The sequence below is a fragment of the Euprymna scolopes genome, chromosome 18, assembly GCF_053919585.1.
Source record: "Euprymna scolopes isolate OS-2025 chromosome 18, ASM5391958v1, whole genome shotgun sequence".
In the NCBI taxonomy this organism is placed as follows: Eukaryota; Metazoa; Mollusca; class Cephalopoda; order Sepiida; family Sepiolidae; genus Euprymna; species Euprymna scolopes.
Genome location: NC_136499.1, coordinates 87,083,357 through 87,104,280, shown reverse-complemented (window position 1 = coordinate 87,104,280; position 20,924 = coordinate 87,083,357). Strand labels below are relative to the sequence as shown.

At 36.4% G+C, this 20,924-nt stretch overlaps 1 protein-coding gene and 1 non-coding gene across 2 annotated transcripts in view; one reads left to right on the top strand and one right to left on the bottom strand.

Annotated features, from left to right (window-relative positions):
* The window catches only part of LOC145297680 (uncharacterized), a 156,498-nt gene that overhangs the window by 124,249 nt on the left and 11,325 nt on the right, over window positions 1-20,924 (bottom strand). The gene's annotated exons all lie outside the window — the stretch shown is intronic.
* On the top strand, window positions 13,253-13,334 carry Trnas-gcu (transfer RNA serine (anticodon GCU)). Its single transcript has one exon. It is a non-coding gene; the product is annotated as a tRNA-Ser (tRNA).

Here is a 20,924-nt window from a genome sequence, read left to right as displayed (position 1 = left end):
GCCTCATGTACACATTATTAATTAGAGTTGGGGCCCGTTTTTTTCGGGTCACCCTTATTATAAACCGGTTTAACATGTTTCTACATCAGCTCAACTAACTCATCAAACGTTTTCCCTTCTGACCGATTATCCTGTAAACCACTTAACACAGCATAGTGTTTTGCATTGAAAATCAATAAGAAAATAGTAGGTGTAATAAAAGAAAAAAATGAAAGATAATTGCAACTTCTCTCCTAATTTTCGGATTTTGTAATCATGCCCATATGCAATTATTTTCTTTTAATGAATTGGTAGGTGCATTTCTTTTGATGAGGTACGGACAGAATAATTTCATGGATTTATATTTACTTCTACCAAAGAGACACACAGGCTTTTTATTTGAAAAACCGACTGCATCTCATCTGCATATTTCCCCCAAACTCTCATTACCTCACGTGACCACCAGTTCACAAATAGCAAGAGTGGCCATTTTTTTTCTTTATCCCTTTCCTGAAATGGACGGTATGTTGTACAAGTTTTGTACTACTTGTTAATCCCATCTATATATACTACTTTTAGAAAAAACATCTGTTTTTATTCAGAAACAATAAGGAAACTGTACATGCATGGATGGTTACAGAGTTTGACTTAATTTTATAAAATAAAAACATCTTTTTTTAACTTTTAAAATAATCAGATGGAAATTTTGGTGTTCCATAAAAATGTCACATGTAAAAATATTACTGATAAAAATGGCACTACAAAATAAATAAGAAAAAATGGCACAATTCAGTAATGGAAAATTAGGATAGTTCTGAGTGGGGGGGAGCAGATTATTTTCTGCTATAGTTTTAAATAGAATACTAAACCATCACCCCCCCCCCCAGTATTATTCAATCAACACTTTTAAAGAACTATTAACGTTTTCAAGCAAATTAAATCGATTTTTCGAAATTTTCTCTCACCTCTAGTCTTAAATAGGAACTAAGCTGTCACTATGACAATATCCCTATATATAATAAAATCGTCCCAGTTTTTCCCCTCTGACCAAAATACTATAGGTTTACAACAACAGATGCCACATAAAATTTTTTATGCCTAGCCTCTTAACCACTATCTTATGTAACTTTATAAAGACTTTTCTGACACGTCCAGGTGTTCAAATAAAATCCTAGATTCCTTTGGAGGAGCTACACCAGCACTATTGCGTTAACCTACAGAGGAAGTAGTTCTGATTTTTCCACCTATTGCTGAAGTCATAAACACTGCAGGGATTTATACACATGGCATGGATATTGTGGTTACACCCTTTGTAACTGATTCATAAACCAAAAGTTAAATTCCCATCTGTCAATTCAAAAAGTGATAAATTCTCCCTTTCAACATTCGTGCTATTCTGATTGGCTTAGATTAGACCAATCCCTTATTCCAGATAACAATTCTGTAAACTAAAACGAACATAGAAGCCATTATCCAACATGGCATCTATCAGTACAGGAGGTCAACGTTTTACATTAGATAAAGTGATTACTGAACAGCATGGAGGTATTTGCTTCTCACTTTCTCTCTATATATCCCTCTATGGAGGTATTTGCTTCTCACCCCCCTCTCTCTCTATCTCTCTATCCTTCTCTCTCTCTCTCTAAATGTATTTGGAGGGACAGAGAGAGTGAAAGAGAGATAGACAGAGACAGAGCGAGAGTTATATCTGTTTTGTTTACATTCAAACTGTACACAAACGAAACAGAGAGAGAAAGAGACAGAGGGAGACAGTGAGAGAGAGACAGAAAGAGAGCGAGCAATAAAATCATCATAACAGCAAAGAGAGAGAGAGAGAGAGAGAGAGAGAGAGAGATTAAATCATTATCATCTCATTTTATTACCATGTCCCGTATTTTGGTTTAAATAGAAAAAAACATACCGTTATTTTGATACCATAGTGGAGTAGTGGATATTGGAGCTGTGTTGTAACCTACAGGTTTCACGTTTTTCGCATGTGACAGATTGATTTTTTTTTAAGTTTAAATATTTAAACACTTGCGATAAATATGTATAACATTTCGTGTTTTTTCTCCATTTTCTCAGTTATTTTTATTATCAAATTCAAGCAGTTTTATTGAGTTTTTTTCGCTTTTTTTATTTGATTTTTTTTAAATATTGAAATGAAACAATAAACCTACATTCATTTTTTGTGTGTTTTCTTTAATTTGTCTTTCGGGTTTATTTATATTTTTTTTATTTTGGTTTGATTTTTTTTTTTGTTATGGTGATAAGTGAAATAATTGAAACCAAGTACTGAAGTAATTGATAAAAAAAATAATAAATGATAAATACATGAAAGAAGTTTCGTTTCATTTCCTTAGAATAGGATTCTATCTTTTCATTATTATATAAATTTCAGTTTCTTAATAAAACTCAGAGACAAACTATTTTTAGTTGCAGAGACTGGTAAGTAACCAGTCAATATTACCACAGCTTCTACGGCTAAATGGATGTTTTTTCTTTTTTTTTTTACACCTCTCTGCATCTGGGCTGCCTACTGTGTTCGATAGTCATTCTTACCATGAGGAGTTGAGGGTTCCTATTCTGGAAGTTGTTCGTAACATGAGGAAGTTGGGGGTTGGGCAACAGCAGCAACAACAACCATACTTTAATTATTTTCGAGGAGGGGGCACGCTTCTGGTTAGCGGGTACCACTAGTTTTAAAATAAATGTTGTTTATTTATTTTCTTGTTTTTAAGTAAACTTTTTGCAAGTTTTTGGAATTTTTTATGACAGTATTCCATGTTAAGAAGAGTTTTTGAAAAAAAACACCTCAACCTCAAAGCCATTCTTAATAATGGGTTTCAAGCCGTTTCAAACATGAGGATGTTAAGAGTGTTTACACAACGCTTTGTACGGTCAGAAAATATTGGGAATTTTTTATGAATTTTTTAGTACCCAGCTTAGTATAAACACCCCAACCTCCTCATGTTATGCAGGGTTTTCGAAGTAAACACTCCTGAAAGCCAAAACATAGGGAGGTTGGGAGTGTTTATTCCAAAAGAGGTTTTTAGCATGTGGATGTCGGGGGTGTCTATAGTACGGTGGGTACTGTTGTAAAAAAATACCCAGTTTTTTAATAAGCAAAATTTTTTTTTTTCAATAAAAGATGAATAATTTTTGGTACTTATGCACTTATGTTAGTGTGATGAAATAACAATGTAATTATTTAGAAAGCCAATAAAAACATTGTGTTTTGTAATTATACCGTACTTTCACCTAACAAATTAATGAAAAAGATAGTGTAAAATTGAATTTAAGTTAAGAAGACAATGTTACAAAATAGCGCTGTAACATAAGTACATAAACACTTTTTTAAATAATTTATCCCAAAATGTTGAGTTGAATGTACAGTGTTTTTCTGTTTATTTAAAAATGAATGTTTGTCTATTGTAAACAGAACTTTTTTTATATATAAGAGAAGATGATTCTTATGAAAAGTGTAAATCGGTGAAAGTGCAAAAAATTGTTGTCTCAAGGAAATTCACAAAATAATGATCTATCAACATATATTATAAAAAGAAGCGTCCCCCCCTCACCCCCAAAATAATGTAACAGTTTTTTAAACAAAATATTGATTTACTGTGGCTTGTAATGTTTAACTGGAAAACAAACACCAAACAAAAAACAAAAACAAAAAAGAAGAAAAAATATATGTTTTTCATAAGAAGGAATTGGCCAATTTTGTGTTTCGTTAATGCAAATAGCGGAAATTCACAGGAAAACTCTTAGGTATAAGTGAATAAACAAAGAAAACAGTTTAGTAATTTATATAATTGCGGACCATTATCCTCATTATTCCTGTCATGTGATACAAACAAACTACAAGCTGCAGCGATATGTAAGTAGATTAACATATTCAAAAGGAAAGGGAAATGTGAATCAAGCAAACTGCTAGGCGAATGGGCTGGCAGACACAGTGTCGCAGAGGGCAAGCGATAAACAAATTGGGAGAGAGTGAGAGAGAGAGGGTTTCACGTAGCTGTGTATATATTTAGTGTCGTTAAATGGATGAATAAATATCATAGCATATTTAATAGTTTAATATCAGAAAAGACCATAAATACAAACTTAATGTAGCTAATAAAAAATAATAAATCTAGAGCAAAAGGTTTTAAAAGAAACGAATGGATATGTAAAGAAATGGTGGCGTGTTTATAAATATTGAACCGTTCGTTTAATGGTAGATGAAAATATTAGAATATGAGAATGTCTTCAGAGCAGACAATCAGCTGTGCTGGATTTCGGAAAGGGATAAATTATTACCTGTAAATAGGATTTGCACAGGTTATGGTATGTGTATGTGTCGAATAGCCAGTTAAGAGCAGGTAAAACCCAACAGAGTAGGAATATGTAGAAATGTCCAGTGGGAGCGGTGCGAGTACAAAATAGTTAGATAAAAAAATAGGAACTACTTCCTCTAAAGATGGTGAGATTGTGATCGTGTCACTCCTCAGAAGAAATGTAAGATTTTATTATAATGCTTAAATGTATATATAATGTGGTTCTAAAGTTACATAAGATAGTAGTATTAGTGTAGACTTAATAAATTTGCATGTGCCATCTGTTGTTGCAAACCTACGGTATTTTAATCCAGAGGGGAATTTCTGCAATCAAATTATTATATATAGGATATTATATATATGGGGAGGTTGGAGGGGTGAGACAGGCTCGAAGGTGCAGTAAACTGCAAGCTAAATGTGCCCAACGGGATAGACACTGACAGAGGTAACATGCCACCGAGAAAAGAGGTGATGGTGGGGCGGACAACAGGCGTAGAAAAAAAAACCCAGTTGTAAACAAAAAAAAATAAAAAGGAAAAAGGTAGATAGGACCAGAATGGTATTTGTAAAGGATACTTCTTTTTGCCAAGAGAACGGTAGGCGCTAATTGACCATGACAGCCCGGCGCCGATCGCCAAATATGTGAGTGGCGGAAGGGTACCAATGAAATTACAATTTACAAAGCGACCATTGTTGGCTGCTCCCTGGTGGGTAAGTGGCCTCTATTGAAAAGACACGTGGCCTTTGTGGAATTGGATTTGGTTCATTTTTATGATCCCTCAAAGTTAACTGAACGAGACCATTCTGGTTTTAATGGCCCGTCAAATTCCATTAGGCACACGCCGGCCGAGATTGGGGGTCCGCCTATTCTACTCGATTGCCAACAGAAGAAAAACAGCCCCTTTTTTAGGCATAGGCCGCCTGGTGAAGATTTGAGTGACAGCGGTTCCGGCATCCTGATTGGCTAAAGGGCCGAATGAGAGAAAAAAAAGATGATCAGGAAGAAGATATAGTTCCCGCCCCCACAATCTAAGCAGCGAGTTTTGAGCGCAAGTATACAGACAGAGAGAGAGATCTGCTCCCCTGGCCTCGAACGAGCGAAAAAGCCGACTGCTTCATCGATTGACCCTGTCACGTAGCTATTTAGTTTTTATCGAAAAAGAAAGAACTTTGCAGTTAACAAACGGCCAGTCCCTAACTTAATAGTGAATTACGAAATGACGATTGTAACCTTTATGAATAACAAGGAATTTTGCATAAGAAAAAAAAACAAATATCGACTTGTCTTTTTAATTTGTTTTGCATGATTGCAGAAGCGCTCGACGAGTCTCTTTCAGGTACTGGCCGCTGATATTCTCATCAAGGAGACACGGAGACCAACAATCGGGGAGCGTTCCACCACTAGACGACACGCGGGTGACGTAAATGTCACAGGGGTGTTTATTTCAAAAGTCGTTCTTAAGATGGCGTGGTTGGCGTGTTTATAATACGCTGAGGCATGTCATAAAAATTAACCGAAAATTATTTATTAACGAAAATAGAATTTGAAAAAAACAACCATATTTGCTTATGTAATAGAATTTGAAAAAAACAACCATATTTGCTTATGTAATAGAATTTGAAAAAAACAACCATATTTGCTTATGTAATAGAATTTGAAAAAAACAACCATATTTGCTTATGTAATAAAATTTGAAAAAAAACAACCATATTTGCTTATGTAATAGAATTTGAAAAAAACAACCATATATTATATAACATGTAACATGATAAAATTATGTAACATGATAAGATAAAAACAGTAAGATAATAATTATGTAACATGATAAGATAAAAACAGTAAGATAATAATTATGTAACATGATAAGATAAAAACAGTAAGATAATAATTATGTAACATGATAAGATAAAAACAGTAAGATAATAATTATGTAACATGATAAGATAATGTAATAGAATTAAAAAAAAACAACATGATAAAATTATGTAACATGATAAAATTATGTAACATGATAAAATACAGGAGAGTTCAAAAGGGAGGTAACTCTTCGTTTTGAGTTATTTATAAAAATAAGATGACCGCAATTTTTCACCTGCTAAAATGATTAAAGTTGTTTTTGGCACTTCTGCATGACAGTGCCATCAGGCGAATGTGTGTATTTTAGTTTCTAGAACAGCCGATAGAGGGTGTGCATCAGTCGAACAGGGGGTCGATAAATTGTATCACTCATTGAAAAAAAAAAAAAAAAACAATATTATTAATAAATTTCTATAAATTTTTCTAAATAAATAAATAAAAACTTTGGTAAAATTTTAGAAATTAGTAGAAAACAAAATATTTTTCTTGCAGATTTCGGTGTGTTGAAAAAGAATCTGAAAACCGTATCCATCGCAAATTAATAGTTTTGGAGATATTGATATTTTTCTAAGGGATTATTTTCTTTGTATAATCAGCTATAATGGCGTAAATCGTCTGATTATGCATACCCACAAACCAAAGAGAACTCACATTTATTTTTAAAATTATCATTTTATTAGTTTCCGTAAGTAAAAAGTAAATACAACAATGCATCATTGTATTTGTTTACGGAATTTTGGTTCTTGTGTTCGTGTGTGCACGAGCGTAAAGTGACTTCTCACATTGCGAAGAAATTTTTAGTAATTTTTTTTAAATAAGAAAGTTTTTAAATGTGGTTTATTTTTTGCGTAGTTTTTAATGCTTTTTAATTGATCTAAAAAATTAAGTTTTCATGAGCGGTTTACAAAAACAATTACACGTTTTTCCGTGAGTAACATGCTGAAGCACTGCCCCCACCGGCCCCCCCCTCTGCCCCGTCGATATTGTTGGAATTTTTTTTTGTACCAATAATGGTGCATCCCCCCTGTTTACATCTATTATTGTTTATCTGGTTCTTATATATGATTTTTTGTATTTTGTATCCATTACGATTTTTAGTTTCGTATATTTTCGGTTTGTACGAAACTCCCTTTAATTTGGAGAAAAGGGAAATGCTAGCTCTGTGGTGACGTCACGAGCCCAGCACGTATTTCGTCCTCTTTTGAAATTCTGCTGATGTGGAGAGTGAACGTGTTCATTGCCCGGCGCTGAAAAATGAATTTAGAAGAGCCTCCTTCAAAGAAGTAAACCTGACAAGAAATTAATACCCAGCTGTGACAAGACAGACTTCTGAAAATTAACTACGTGGCTGCGGTTTTGCACGTATTTATTTTACAAGGAGTGGAATTTAAAGAAAATACCTTTTTACATGACAAGGAATCATGGAATTTCCTATCCGGACAAGCAACGAGGTCTTGCTCCTGTAATGCATGTGTGTCTCTACGGTTTGCATGCAACATGGAGGGAAGGAAAATTCTAAAAGAACTTTAAACAAAAAAAAGAAAAAGGCACGTGCCTGACTGGCTTTCAATTGTTAATTTCATATGCGAGTGTGATACTATTTTGTACATTATTGTTGTATTCGTTCATGGATACACACAACTTCTTTATAAGAACCAGTGTAGTTAATTTTTCATTACATGTTACTTTTTTCATAATATGTTACCTTGGCGTTTCTTAAGTTTAATGCCCGCAAAGGGAAAAATTTGCAACTTATTGTAAATAAAATTTCTTCTTCGTTTCAAAGCAAGACATTTATATTTTATTCTTTACCCCCTCCCCCTATTTTGTTTCATGATTTTTTTTTCAGCTTAGTTACTTTAGCGTCAAATTTATCTGGAAGCAAGATAAATTCCGACAATATAAACACAGAATGTTTGTGAAATATTAATCAGTACTCTGCTCGATGAATGTCAGCACGTTACTTACGGAAAAACGGGTAATTAAACTGCAGAAGCATCTGTTAAGCTGTACAATTTCTATAATTGAATATCCCCCCCCCCCAAAAAAAAGAACGAAAACCGTAAAAATATGTTTTTTGTAAACCGGTTGTGACTGATAGCATTATTTTTACTATTAAATGAGGTGAAAACTTTTTTTTTATTTTATGAGAATATTTCTTATGATTCCAAATGTCCGCCATGTATTTATACGGCTTGTGAAATGTCACGTGACTACAGCTAATGCGCAGCATAATGGCGTCTGTGCGCACGTGCAATCAACTGACTTACGCCATTATAGCTGATTATACAAAGAAAATAATCTCCGAAACTATTAATTTGCGACGGATACGATTTTCAGATTCTTTTTCACCGAAATCTACAAAAACAATATATTCTTTTCTATTACTTCGAGTTCACGCTTTTTCTAAAATAATACCAAAACGTCTATATTAAAAGTATATTTTTCTCTATTGACAAACCAAAATGTATATTTTGGTATATGTTTATACAATCTTATTGTGAAAAAAAAAAACAAACAAACAAATCTTTGTGTAAAAAAATATATTCTTAAACCTCTCTCTATAAATGTTTCATGTTTTTAAAATTATATTTTACTACATTTTGCTAAAATTATATTTTGCTATATTTTTATACAATCTTATTGTGAAAAACAACAAAAAAGTATAATTGTTGCTACATTTTATTCAATCGTACAGAAAAAAACATAATTCTAAAAACAATCTATGTTTTTAACATTTGTTTTTATTTTCACTTACAAACCATTCATTTAAAAGAAATAATATTAAAACATTAAAATTATATATTTTTTATGCAATAAATGTTTCGCTTTTCCTATATTTTTCTGTTATTTATTTCGTTATTATATACTTTTGCGTTCTTGGAGACAATATTTGAAGTTCACAAAACGGCCGGTAACGGTCATTTCTCATTTAAAGAACAGGGGTTGATAACTTGTCTGTCGCCTCATGGCACTGTCATGCAGAAGTGCCTTGTAATTCAGTAATATTCAAGTAATTTCGACTGCATAATTTGGAGGCTAACATTTTAATTTATTAGAATTGACAAAAAAATATCAATAGCAACCATTGTTTTTATCTGAAAACTCCATTTATCAACAACAAAAATTCGTTCTGATCGTATAGAAGTGCACATAATTTTGGTCTCGCATTTTCATTATTTTCATACATCGTAAAAAAATTAAAAAAATATAACTAGTTTATTTGAAGGTTCTTCTTTTAAATGGTAGAAAAGTTATAATGATAATATTAAATTAAATTACAGTTACATATGAGGAGGGGGGGGTTAAACCTGGGTAAAATTTTACATTAAGGTCCGTCTCACGTTTGTATATAACAAAATATTTTTTTGTAGATTTCGGTGGTCTAAAAACGAATCTGCAAACCGTTTCCATCACAAAAGTATAGTTTTTATGATATGAAGAAATTACTTTTTCGAAAAGTGGGTGATCACTTTTCCATGTAAATTTAACTTAAGATGAGCACCCACTTTCTGGCCACCTGGGAGAGGGGGCATTTTTTTTAGTGTTTATCAGCTAAAAGGTTTTTCGATTTCTTTTTTTGTTTTCATCTTTCAATAAAGACACGACGAAATTAAAAAATCAAAAAAAAATCGGTATTATTTTACTTTAAGGCTCGTCTCACTAGGTGTGTCAGAATTTTTGACACCCTTAACACAAAACTGCAAATAAAATATACAAAACTCGTAATTTCTCTTTTTAAAATGGTTTGTTTAATTTCTTTATGGAATATACTTCCAAAAATAAACTATTAAAGTCTTTTGAAAAATAATAGAAATATTATTTTTTATTTTAAATAAAACAGTGTTTACAAAGTGCCTGCGCGTGCTCATGAAGCCATTTTTTCTACATAATAAAATGAATTGAATTTTACGAGTTAATTTTTTTTCAATTTAAAAATCTATCCGAATTTTTCTATTGGTCCAATTTTTACAATATTTGCGGGTTTACCATGAAATTTTATGCTCTTTTCGATAAACCGAATATAATATTCTAGACGTTTTTTTTTTAATTTACCCTCGCCCCATTTTGAAATGTCTATTAAAATGAAAATAATTAATTTTCTCACCTCAGATTTATATATCACAAATTGAAGATAAAAGATCAATAAATAAAATAATCTAATTTAAAACAAAAAAAAAAGAATAGTTTTGTGCAAATTTACCTGTAAAATCAAAGTTTAAAACCTTTTTTGTTCAAAAACCATGTTGATTTTTTTTTAAAGTGAAACCTCACATTTTTAAAATTTTGTCTTGAAAGATTGAATACCTACAACATTTTTTCTGCTTCATTCAATGTTTTTTTTTTTAGATTTAAAAAAAAAAGTCACCCCATAAAGAAGAATTTAAAATATATTAAATCATGTATTTCTTTAAGAGAATAAAAAAAATGTAAAATTGGTCGAGTGGAATTTTTTTAAACAGCAAAAACTGATAAGTGAAATGTGATCATTTTTCAAGTTACGATGGCCCATATTGACTGACTTTTGTTTACAGCCAGAAATAGAAAGGGAGATTAATTCTGTCGCTTACAGGCTACCAAAGTTTTCAACTTGAAGAAAGGGAAACGTTTGTCTCCCCTTTATTCCAGTTGTAAACATCTGATATTGTGGTATTTTTTTAATCCTTGCTTAAAAAAGTATTATATTTAAAAAGGACATGGAATATAAAATATAAATATGGATAAATTTTTAACAATGAAGAATGGAAGTACCCATTGATTAGTATTTTTTATAGGTAAGTGATTTTTTGGAATTTATATATATTTATTATATTCAAAGTAAATTAAATTGTTGATTTTCTTGAAATCTTTTTTAAAGAAAACCGATTAAAAAAAACAAATATTACATATTCTGCTAATAAACCTGTTATTATTTTTAAATTTGGTCTTTGCTCCTTTTATTGAAAAAAATTAGGGTTTAAATTACATTTTTCAATTAGTTTTAGCTTCGAAAGATAGTAAGTCTAATTATTCAAGTTTTTATCACACATTTTTAATGGCGATTTCGGACACTGCTATCGTCTCACATTCGTATAGAAAAAAAAATAGTTTTTTATAGTTTTCGTGTGCTTTAAAATAATATGGTAACCATTTCTGTCTCAAATTTACCGTTTGTATGGTATTAACCCCTTAACTCTGGGACTATTTTCCATTTCACAGCCTAGCCTTTGTTTACGCTACGTGCGAGCATAAACGAAGGCTGTTAAATCTGCACTCGCATACCAAACTGCCTTGTCACAGTGTAATATTGGCGAAAAATTAAAATTAGACGAAAAACAAGTAGTTTTCTAACTATTAAACCATGTAATTCTATATGTTATCACAGGTGGCCATTTTGTATGTGCAAGCGCGCATATGGTCGACCATATGCGCGCACTTGTGCATACAAAATGGCCATGCGTGAAATGGAAAATAGTCTCAGAGTTCAGGGGTTAACACCATGCAAAAGAAATCAAACAAAAATCTTTTTAGCAAAAACTGCCCCTCTCTCTTTCAGGTGGCCAGAAAGGGGGTGCTCATTTTAAGTTAAATTTATATGGAAAAGTGATCACCCACTTTTCAAAAAAGTAATTTCTTCATATCATGAAAACTATTTTTTTGCGACGGAAACGGTTTGCAGATTCGTTTTTAGCCACAGAAATCTACATATATTTTGGGGTTTGTATTACTGTACACATAGATTCAAAAAAGTTGTCAAAAACAAATATATAACAAATAAATGTTATCAAAGGCAAGATAAGTTACTTTTCTACCAAACTGGATATATTTTTGTGTTTTTTATTCAATGTAACATGTTTATTCAGCTCGAAAAACATGCAGTGTTTACCGATGTATTGGAAAATTCAAAATGGCGGCCGACTCTCTCTTTAACACGGTAAATTTGGGAAAAGGTGTTATAAATAATAAACTAGACAAAATGCTATTAAAAAACCACCGAATATATGTCCAGTTATGTCACGGTAACATATATTGAGCGAATATCTAACAGTATTTTGTCTAGTTTATTATTTATAACACCTTTTTCCAAACTTACCGTGTTAAAGAGAGAGTCGGCCGCCATTTTTGAATTTTCCAATACATCGGTAAACACAGTATGTTTTTCAAGCTGAATAAACATGTTAAATTGAATAAAAACACGAAAATTATATCCAGTTTGGTAGAAAAGTAACTTATCTTGCCTTTGACAATATTTATTTGTTATATATTTGTTTTTTGACAACTTTATTGAATCTATTCTATGTGTACAGACAAACCCAAATTTTCAAAAGTGTAAAAAAAAAAAAAATTGAAACAAACTAAAAAACATAAAATCGGCAAAATATTCAAATAAACAAAAATAAGTGTTTTTACATGTTAAAAATATTAAAAGCAGACTTTTTCTTAAATTTCAAATAGTTGCCTTTTATTCACGTGAGACGAATCCTTGATTGTGATTGATGGCGGGCAGTGTCGAGCATAAAATTCTATCGCGCAAAATAGTGTTCTTTTTAGAATTTATTTTAGGGAGATACTTTTTAATGTCGATGTAATCTCTGTACTCATGCCTAGAAGGTGTCGTGCTATTTTTTTATGGTGTTTTCAAATTAAATCCAAGTTTTACGGTACCGTTTGTTTATTAACGAAAATTCTTAATATTTTCCCTTTACATGCAAGATTTTGATAAACTTGTAAGATTTTTCTTTCTGACATTTTCCCCATCTTTTCACTTGTGTCATTTTAACGATGCCACTTTCTGGTCCTATATTTTTTAACTGTGCCATTTGGAAAACTCTAAACTCAACAATGTATTTTAAAACTTTTTAATTATTTACGATGCAAACTTTTTAGGTTGAATTACCTCCCTTGCTAGTCTGCTTTTTGTTTTCAATTTATATCGTAGTTTAAAAATCATCGAATTTTCTTTATTAAAAATATGAGTTAACAAAATAATACTTATTCTTAAATTTTCAAATATAATAACATTATTATCATTATAAATATTATTTCTAATATAATCGTCAGCAATCTAAGTATATTATATTAGTATGAGAATGACAACTAGAGCTCGATTGACGAGGTGGCCGAGTGGTTAAGGCGATGGACTGCTAATCCATTGGGGTCTCCCCGCGTGAGTTCGAATCTCATCCTCGTCGACTATATTTTTACCAATTACCAGAAAATATGTGTTTCCCCGTTAATGTAATTTTACATGTCTGATGGACGAGTACTAGCTCCTAAAAAAGGAGTCAATTAACAAGAATATTATATCGTGACGAACGTACCCCCCCCTTGTCAAGTATTCATTATATGACAACAGAACGGATAGTACGCTGCTGCTGCTGCTGTGCTCCGTCCCGTTACACACACGAAAGATGAAGAACAAAAGGATATAACATTGCGAAAAACGAATACATACCGTGCTGACCTTCCCACCCACTCCATTAAAAAAGAAAAATTGATACCTGCGAAGAATGTATCATGACTAATGAAAGTATCCTACACAAAATTAAATATTAATAAACCGTTTCGTAAATTTTTACTTACTTTCCACCTTAACAATCACCTTTAAAATGATGACATAAACAAGTTTCCAGGTATGCTGAAAACAAATATCGCATTTAAATTTACCGCAAACTGGTAGTTTTCTGGATAGTAAGCAATGTAAGTCCTGATGTTATAAGTAGTGGCCATTTTTGTAAGCGCAAATTTTCTAACCGTTTTAAGATGAATATAATTAAGATAACTAAAAAGAAAACAATTTTTTGCATATCATTTTTATTTTGATGTAGCAACCCGCTATGTCCAGCCAGACTAAACGATTGGCAGGAACATTTCACAGCGATCACCATTTTGAAACGCCCATGCATATGAAAAACGCATAGGAACATGACATTGTGATGCGACCACTGCACACTTAAAAAAGGAACTATGTATGCTCCCTCGTGTGCTCCTTTGGTGAGCCTCAGTGGGATGACTAGTGCTGGACCCTTTATTTTGCATAGCCTGCAGCCATGCTCGGCCTTTTCCCAGCACTCAACTATAGAAAGACTGGCGGAGGAGCCGTCGCACTCTGGAATCAGTTTTAGGTCGAACCTCTCCATAACGTAACAAAATGCTGAAATAGCTTAAATTGGAAAAGTCTGATGAATCGCACAACAAAGTTCACTATGCACAGGTTGTATCAAGAAATCTGATGAGTCGCACAATGACGTTCACTGTACACAGGTCTGAATGCTTCCACCTACTCCCCCCGGCAACTTACTTTTATGGTGACTGGGTGCACCTAAAAATCACATGTGAGACATGATTTTTTGAGAACTGTGCAAGACCATGAGCATTAAAAGACCACAGTCGCCATCTTGTATCTTTTCGTTTTTCCTTCTTAGCTTGCAGGACATATAGACACAAGCACATTTTATTTAGACATAAAACAGCATCGGCAAGAATGCCACAGAACTTTTCTCTTCAATTTCTCAAGTTCAACACGTGTTGGAAGGAACTCCATCTGTGGAAGATGTAAAAAAACCCATCATGATTCTATGCGCGATGCAGATAAACATCAATACCTAGTGGGGAAATTTAGCACATCTGGCGAGGACTCAAATCTCATTTTGAATATTCTTATTTTAAACTACCGTTCTTATGATACAAACACACCCATATTTGCTAATATGATTTATGGACTGTTTCCCTCAAAAATAGCCACATGGACTGAAATGACTACAGGCTAAACACAGAGTTTAAGATTTTGGCCAGGATCCTAGCCAATTGGCTGCACACTGTTACAGGCTATCTGGTCGAACCTGATCAGAACTACACTGTGATGGGAAGATCGATGCAGAGCAATCTGCAACTGATCCACATGATCCTAGAAGGAGGGATAGAAAAAGACAAGGAGACTATGCTGATCAATTTGGATCAGTCAAAAGCTTTCAGTAGAGTCGACCATCGCATTCTGGCATTGGTTCGAGAGATCGCTGGTTTTAAACTGAACTTCTGCAAATGGATCCCTGTTCTGTACTGCTCGCCAACATCCATGGTACAAGTGAATGGAAAGTGCTTGAAACCTTTGTAATATCATGGTGTGTTCATCAGGGCTGTCTGCTGTCCTCCCTGCTCTACGTCTTTGCATTGGAGCCGTTAATTCACAAGTATAGTAGTGGAAAGGCAAGTTCAGTCCATGGAATAGCTTTGCCTTGAGGAACACCAGCCAGAGTCTCCACATTCACTGATGATGTCACCGTTTTTGTTTCATGCTTTCATGATATTGAAAAGGTGACACAGGCATTCACTCACTACAAAATGGTTAAAGGGGCCAAAATCAACCACAGAAAATCAGTCGGTCTGCTTTTGGGTGCATAGAGAAGGATCACCACCCTTCCAGCGCCTTTCAGCTGAACGGATGGCCCAGTGCAGATCCTTGGCGTGTGGTTTGGACTATGTCTCCAGCTAGAAAAGAATTTGTTGGAGGTACGGTCAAAGGTCATTGCCGCAGTTGCCTCTTGGCAGCAAAGGAAACTTTCCTTAAAAAGGGAGAGTGGAGGCATGCGTCACGTACGTCTTTCCTCTCATACTCTGGCGCTGCCTGTCCAAGCAGCTCTGGAATGAGGGGAGAATATATGCTGATGTGACTCCTCATCCAAACCGGTAAGTGCATTGTCATTAGACAATCATTGGTCCCATTAAGTAGGGAATTCAGTTTTCAGTGTTCCATGTACTTATGATAAGTGAAGTAATCGCTTGTCATTTTGTTTTTCGAATTCAGGATCCGTGTCAGTTGCAATAAACTTGCCCGGGTGTGATAATGCAGGCAATTTTCAGAACACCATTTCTAGTCCCTTCCTCATGCTATGACGGCGAGCATTGCATTCCTAAAGTTACTCACGGGTCTGCTGGGTTCCTCTGCTGCTTCAATCAGAAGGAAGACAACCATATAGCCTGCCTGTGTACAGGTTTGCATAGTGAGGCTGCCAGTGTATCCAGACCTGCTACGCGCCACTCTCCCGCCACCACAGGACTTGTTCTGTAGTTGACCTACAACTTCTAAAATATCAAGAATTGAATTAGTTTAAAGTGAAGAGAACTTGCACAGTTGTTGTGGGGCCGGTCGTCCGGTGACAATCGACCTAACAACTAACAAGGTAGACATGGGCAAAAAAAAACAGCAAAAAAGGCAAAGAAGAATGACAGACACGGGTTATTTGGTTAAAGATGAGGGTTTGTCTGATCGTATGATCTGGATGCTGGTCATCTGGAAGGTCGCACGTCACTGGAGGCTAAGGTCTGGAGGTCTGGAACAGGTACTCTAGATGTAGCGTGGTTCAAGATTGTTCACTCGGTCTGAAATGATCGGCTGGACGTCAGGGCGATCCGGAACGGACGGTGGACACTGACAACACGTGGGTCAGTGTTAAGGAATGGACGACACTGAGAACGTAGGGGTCAATGTTAAGGAATGGACAACATTAAGAACGGAGAATCAGTGTTAAGGAATGGACGACACTGAGAATGCAGTATCAGTGTTAAGGAACGGACGACACTGAGAATGCAGTATCAGTGTTAAGGAATGGACGACACTGAGAACGGAGAAACAGTGTTAAGGTCGGTAGGGAGCCAGGTGCAAGCAAGGTTGAAGACCAGAGGAACACAGTGCAAGTGAGATAGCAGACCAGAGGTGTGAGTTTGCAGTCTGGAGGAGCAAGGTGCAAGCGAAGTTGCAGGCTGGAGGAGTGAGGTGCAGGCGAGGTTGCAGGAAAACTGCAGGAGGAAGCTGGAGGTGCTGGAGCGAGCTGGAGGCACCAAGGGCTGGAAAGGATGCGGGAATGAGCAGGAAACTGCTGGAGTGAGCTTGAAGCGTTGAAGTCTGGGAGTGAAGTTTGCTGCTGGTGGGTCTCAGGAGGCAAGCAATAGTGAATCGCATTAGTGAAAAAACTTATTAGCCCTGATAAGGGCTGGTTGTTTAGCCCTGATAAGGGCTGTTTGAACAGCTGCTGAGATGGCTGCTGTCACTGCTGCTGCTGGAATCCTTGGGCTGGTGAATTCGGTCGACGTGACTGGCAGTGTCTGTCATCATTTCGGGAGCCTCCGCCTACTCCCCAGTCGGGTCTGGCGCCCGGCCGAAACTCCTGGTTGGGCCGAGGCTGGCTATGTTCATTTGGCCAGTGTGATGTTAGAGACATCGCTCCCAATAAGACAAACAAACGACTTTAATTACTTCCAGAATTAAATTTATGCTATCAAAAGTAGCTTGTGAGTCTGATGATTCCATTTAAATTAATTTTGTCTAAAAAGTAAAAAGTAAATTGCCTGTTTAGTTTGACATATTTGAATTCCGATGTGCATAGCAAAGTCGATGATAAAAAGAAAGGGAAGGTGAATGTATTCTCTGAACTCTCATATTGTTCATATGTTAGCTTGTGTTAGCCAATCACTTCCTTTGTTTAGGGTAAGGGAAGGCGAAGAGAACAGCGAGAGTGGAGAGAAAGAGAAAAATTGGAGGCGGTGATTTTGAAACCGCGACAAGACCCTCTCCCTAGATAATTGATTGATAGGTTTTGTATTTGCTTGGGATTCTGGAGTTGGATGTACTTCTTGATGTGCTGACTGTGACGGCATGGTTGATAGGACAGATGTGACGTCTGGGTGGGTCGAGACGAGTTCTGTCCATGGTGGTGTTTTTTCCAGAAAGACTGGCTTCGCTCTGTCGATGGAAATGGTGTCTATTCGATTTCCTCAGTCGATGGTGAGATGCTTCTCTGAGTTCTTCAAGACCTTAAAGACTGGTATGTTGGTGTCAGAGGTCTCTTTAGTGCATCATTTCGGATGAAGATGAACTTACAGTCCTGTAGCTGATGTGGGACGTGGACTGTTGATGACGGTTGCCTGGGTGGTGTGTCCTTTACTTGGGCCATTTTATGGCATAGTTCCTGAGTGAAAGATTCGTGAATGTGAGATCGGGAATAGTTTCCTCAAAATATTGGCTGGATAGTAAGAGTGCCATGCTGAAGACTATTTCCGCTGCAGTATAACCTAGGTCTTCCTGAAGTGAGTTGCGGATTGACAAAAGTATCAGAGGAAGCTCATCTACCCAGTTGCCGGTGGGGTGTTTCGTGGTCAGGGATCTTTATTTTCCGGTGGAATCTTTCTACGAGGCCATTGGCATAAGGATGATAAGCCGTTGTCTTGATGTGTTTTACACCGAGTAGCTGAGTGAATTCCTGGAAGAGTAGAGATTGGAACTGTGCACCTCGGTCAGTGGTGATGATGCTGAGCACACCAATTATGGCAATTCACTCTTGAAGGATAGTTTTTGCTACTGTTTTAGCCGAGGTATCTTTGATGGGCACTGCTACTGGCCACCTGGAAAATGGTTGACCATGGTAAGGAGGTATTGATAATCCTGGCACATAGGAAGAGTCTGTGGCTGAAGCATACATCTGGGTTGCTGAATGTGCCTGGTGGAGATTTCGTGTGTCTGTGTACCTTGCATTTCTGGCACACAAAGCCTGTTGATACCCAATCACAAATGTCAGTATTCATGTTGGGCTACACAAAATGATCAGCGATTAATTTGACTGCAGCACGTTTGCTGGGATGTGACAATCCATGAAGGTGGTCAAAGATTTACCTTCTAAGTGCTGGAGGTATGTATGGTCTGGGATGGTCCAGTTTTGTATCGCAGTATACAGTTCTGTTGAAAGGGGCTGGAAACTCTTTCTGTTGCAGGGATGTGTTAGCTAACACTCCCGAGAGGGTTGAATCGTATCCCCGGGCCTCTGCTATTAGGTCTTGGCTGAGTGGGCTGTCTTCTAAGGTGTTGATGTTGGATCTGGACAAAGCATCTGCAACAGGGTTGTTATTTCCTTTGACATATTGGATATCAGAGGTGAACTGTGAGATGTAGTCCAGATGTCTGATTTCATGAGCCGAATACCTGTCAGAGTTGTTTGACAGAGAGCTTGTCAGTGGTTTATGATCAGTCAAGACAGTGAAGTTCTGCCCTTCCAGTAGGTGTTGAAAGTGCCTGATGGCGAGATATATTGCCAGAAGTTATTTTGAGAATGTACTGTATCTTGACTGAGCTAGTGATAGCTTTGTGGAAAAGAATGCGATGGGTTTGCATTGGCTGCCACACTCTTGTTCTACCACCGCTCCACTCCAGTATCTGAAGCATCTTGTGAGGTATATTTGCATCTGTGTGTTCTCGTTTAGAAGCACCAACTTGGTAAAGTTAGCTAGGGCAGCTTTTGCAGCTTGAAATGCCTTCACTTGGTTACCCTCCAAGGTGATGGCTTTGTTTTTTCTCTGGAGGAGATTCATCAGGGAGGTGAGGAGGTCTGAGCATCCGGGGATGAATCGTTGGTAAAAATTTACCATCCCCAAGAAACGACACAGCTGCTTCACGGATGTAGGTGTTGGAAAATCCTGGATGGCTTCTATCTTAGCGAGAAGTGGGGTGATTCCCTGGGTATCTGTGTGGTGTCCGAGAAAATCTATGTGTTGGGGCCCCAAATTCACATTTGTCGGGGTTGATTTGAAGACCATAATGTTTCAGGCAGTGAAACACTTCCTCTAGGTGTCTCTCGTGGGCATCTGCATCTTTGCTGGGCACTAAGATGTCTATGTATGCAAAGGCATATGGCAAACCACAGAGAACTTCATCCATCAATCTCTGGAATGTTTAGGCCGCATTACACAGTCCGAAGGACATTTTTAAAAATTCAAACAGTCCAAAAAGGGTTGTGACTGCTGTCTTTGGAATGTCCTCTGGAGCGATTGGGACTTGGTAGTACGCCTTCGTCAAGTCTATTTTTGAGAAGATATGGGCCCTCTGCAAGCTCGAGGCAAAATCGTGAATATGTGGGAGGGGATACTGGTCAGGAACAGTGGATGTGTTGAGTTTCCAATAGTCCACGCAGACTCTGAATTCCCCATTGGATTTTGGTACCAGGTGGAGTGGTGAGGCACATGGATTGTCTGAGGGACGGATGATGTTGTCCACCCACATCTCCTCAAATACCTTCTTAGCATATATCAACAGCTGTGAGTATGCAGGTTGTCCAACAGTCTTGATATGGTGTTGTGTCTGATGTTCGCCAGCGTCGGTAGGCTTAATAGGCTGGGTAATGTCCTTGTACCGACTCAGAATTCCTGCATAGTGTGAGTCATGCTGTGTTGCCACGCTAATCCTAGTTGAGTTCAGACGTGATGGAGTCCCTGTAATCTTGAGAGATGTTGTGTTGTCGGACAGGGTCCTCATCTTCATGTGAACAGCCAAATTGTAATAAGCTAAGAAATCAGTACCAAGCAAGCTACGGTGAATGACCACTTGAGGTCATGCCTGAGGTTGATATTGAGCGTTAATTCCTTGTTCCTGTAGGTTTCTATGACAGAGCCATTTGCTGGCTGAAGTTGAAATGGGGTGGGTTTCAAGGTGGATTTGTTGGTGGGTGGTATTACGCTGATGGCTGCACCAGTGTCGACTAGGAATTTTAGGCCATTGTTTCGGTTCCACACATAAAAACGACTATGTGATTCTGTACCAACAGGGGTCATCGCCACTGCCTGCTGGTTCATTCATTTCCCTGGGTTTTCTGGTATATGGAGGGAGGTCGGCACTTGCGGGCTTGGTTACCAAAGTTTTGATGGTACCAGCATTCGTCTGAGTTGTTATTTCGTCTCTAACTTGAGCTGCAGGTACAGCTGCAATTCTGGGTATGTGGTGCTAGACTTCATCGCCTCTG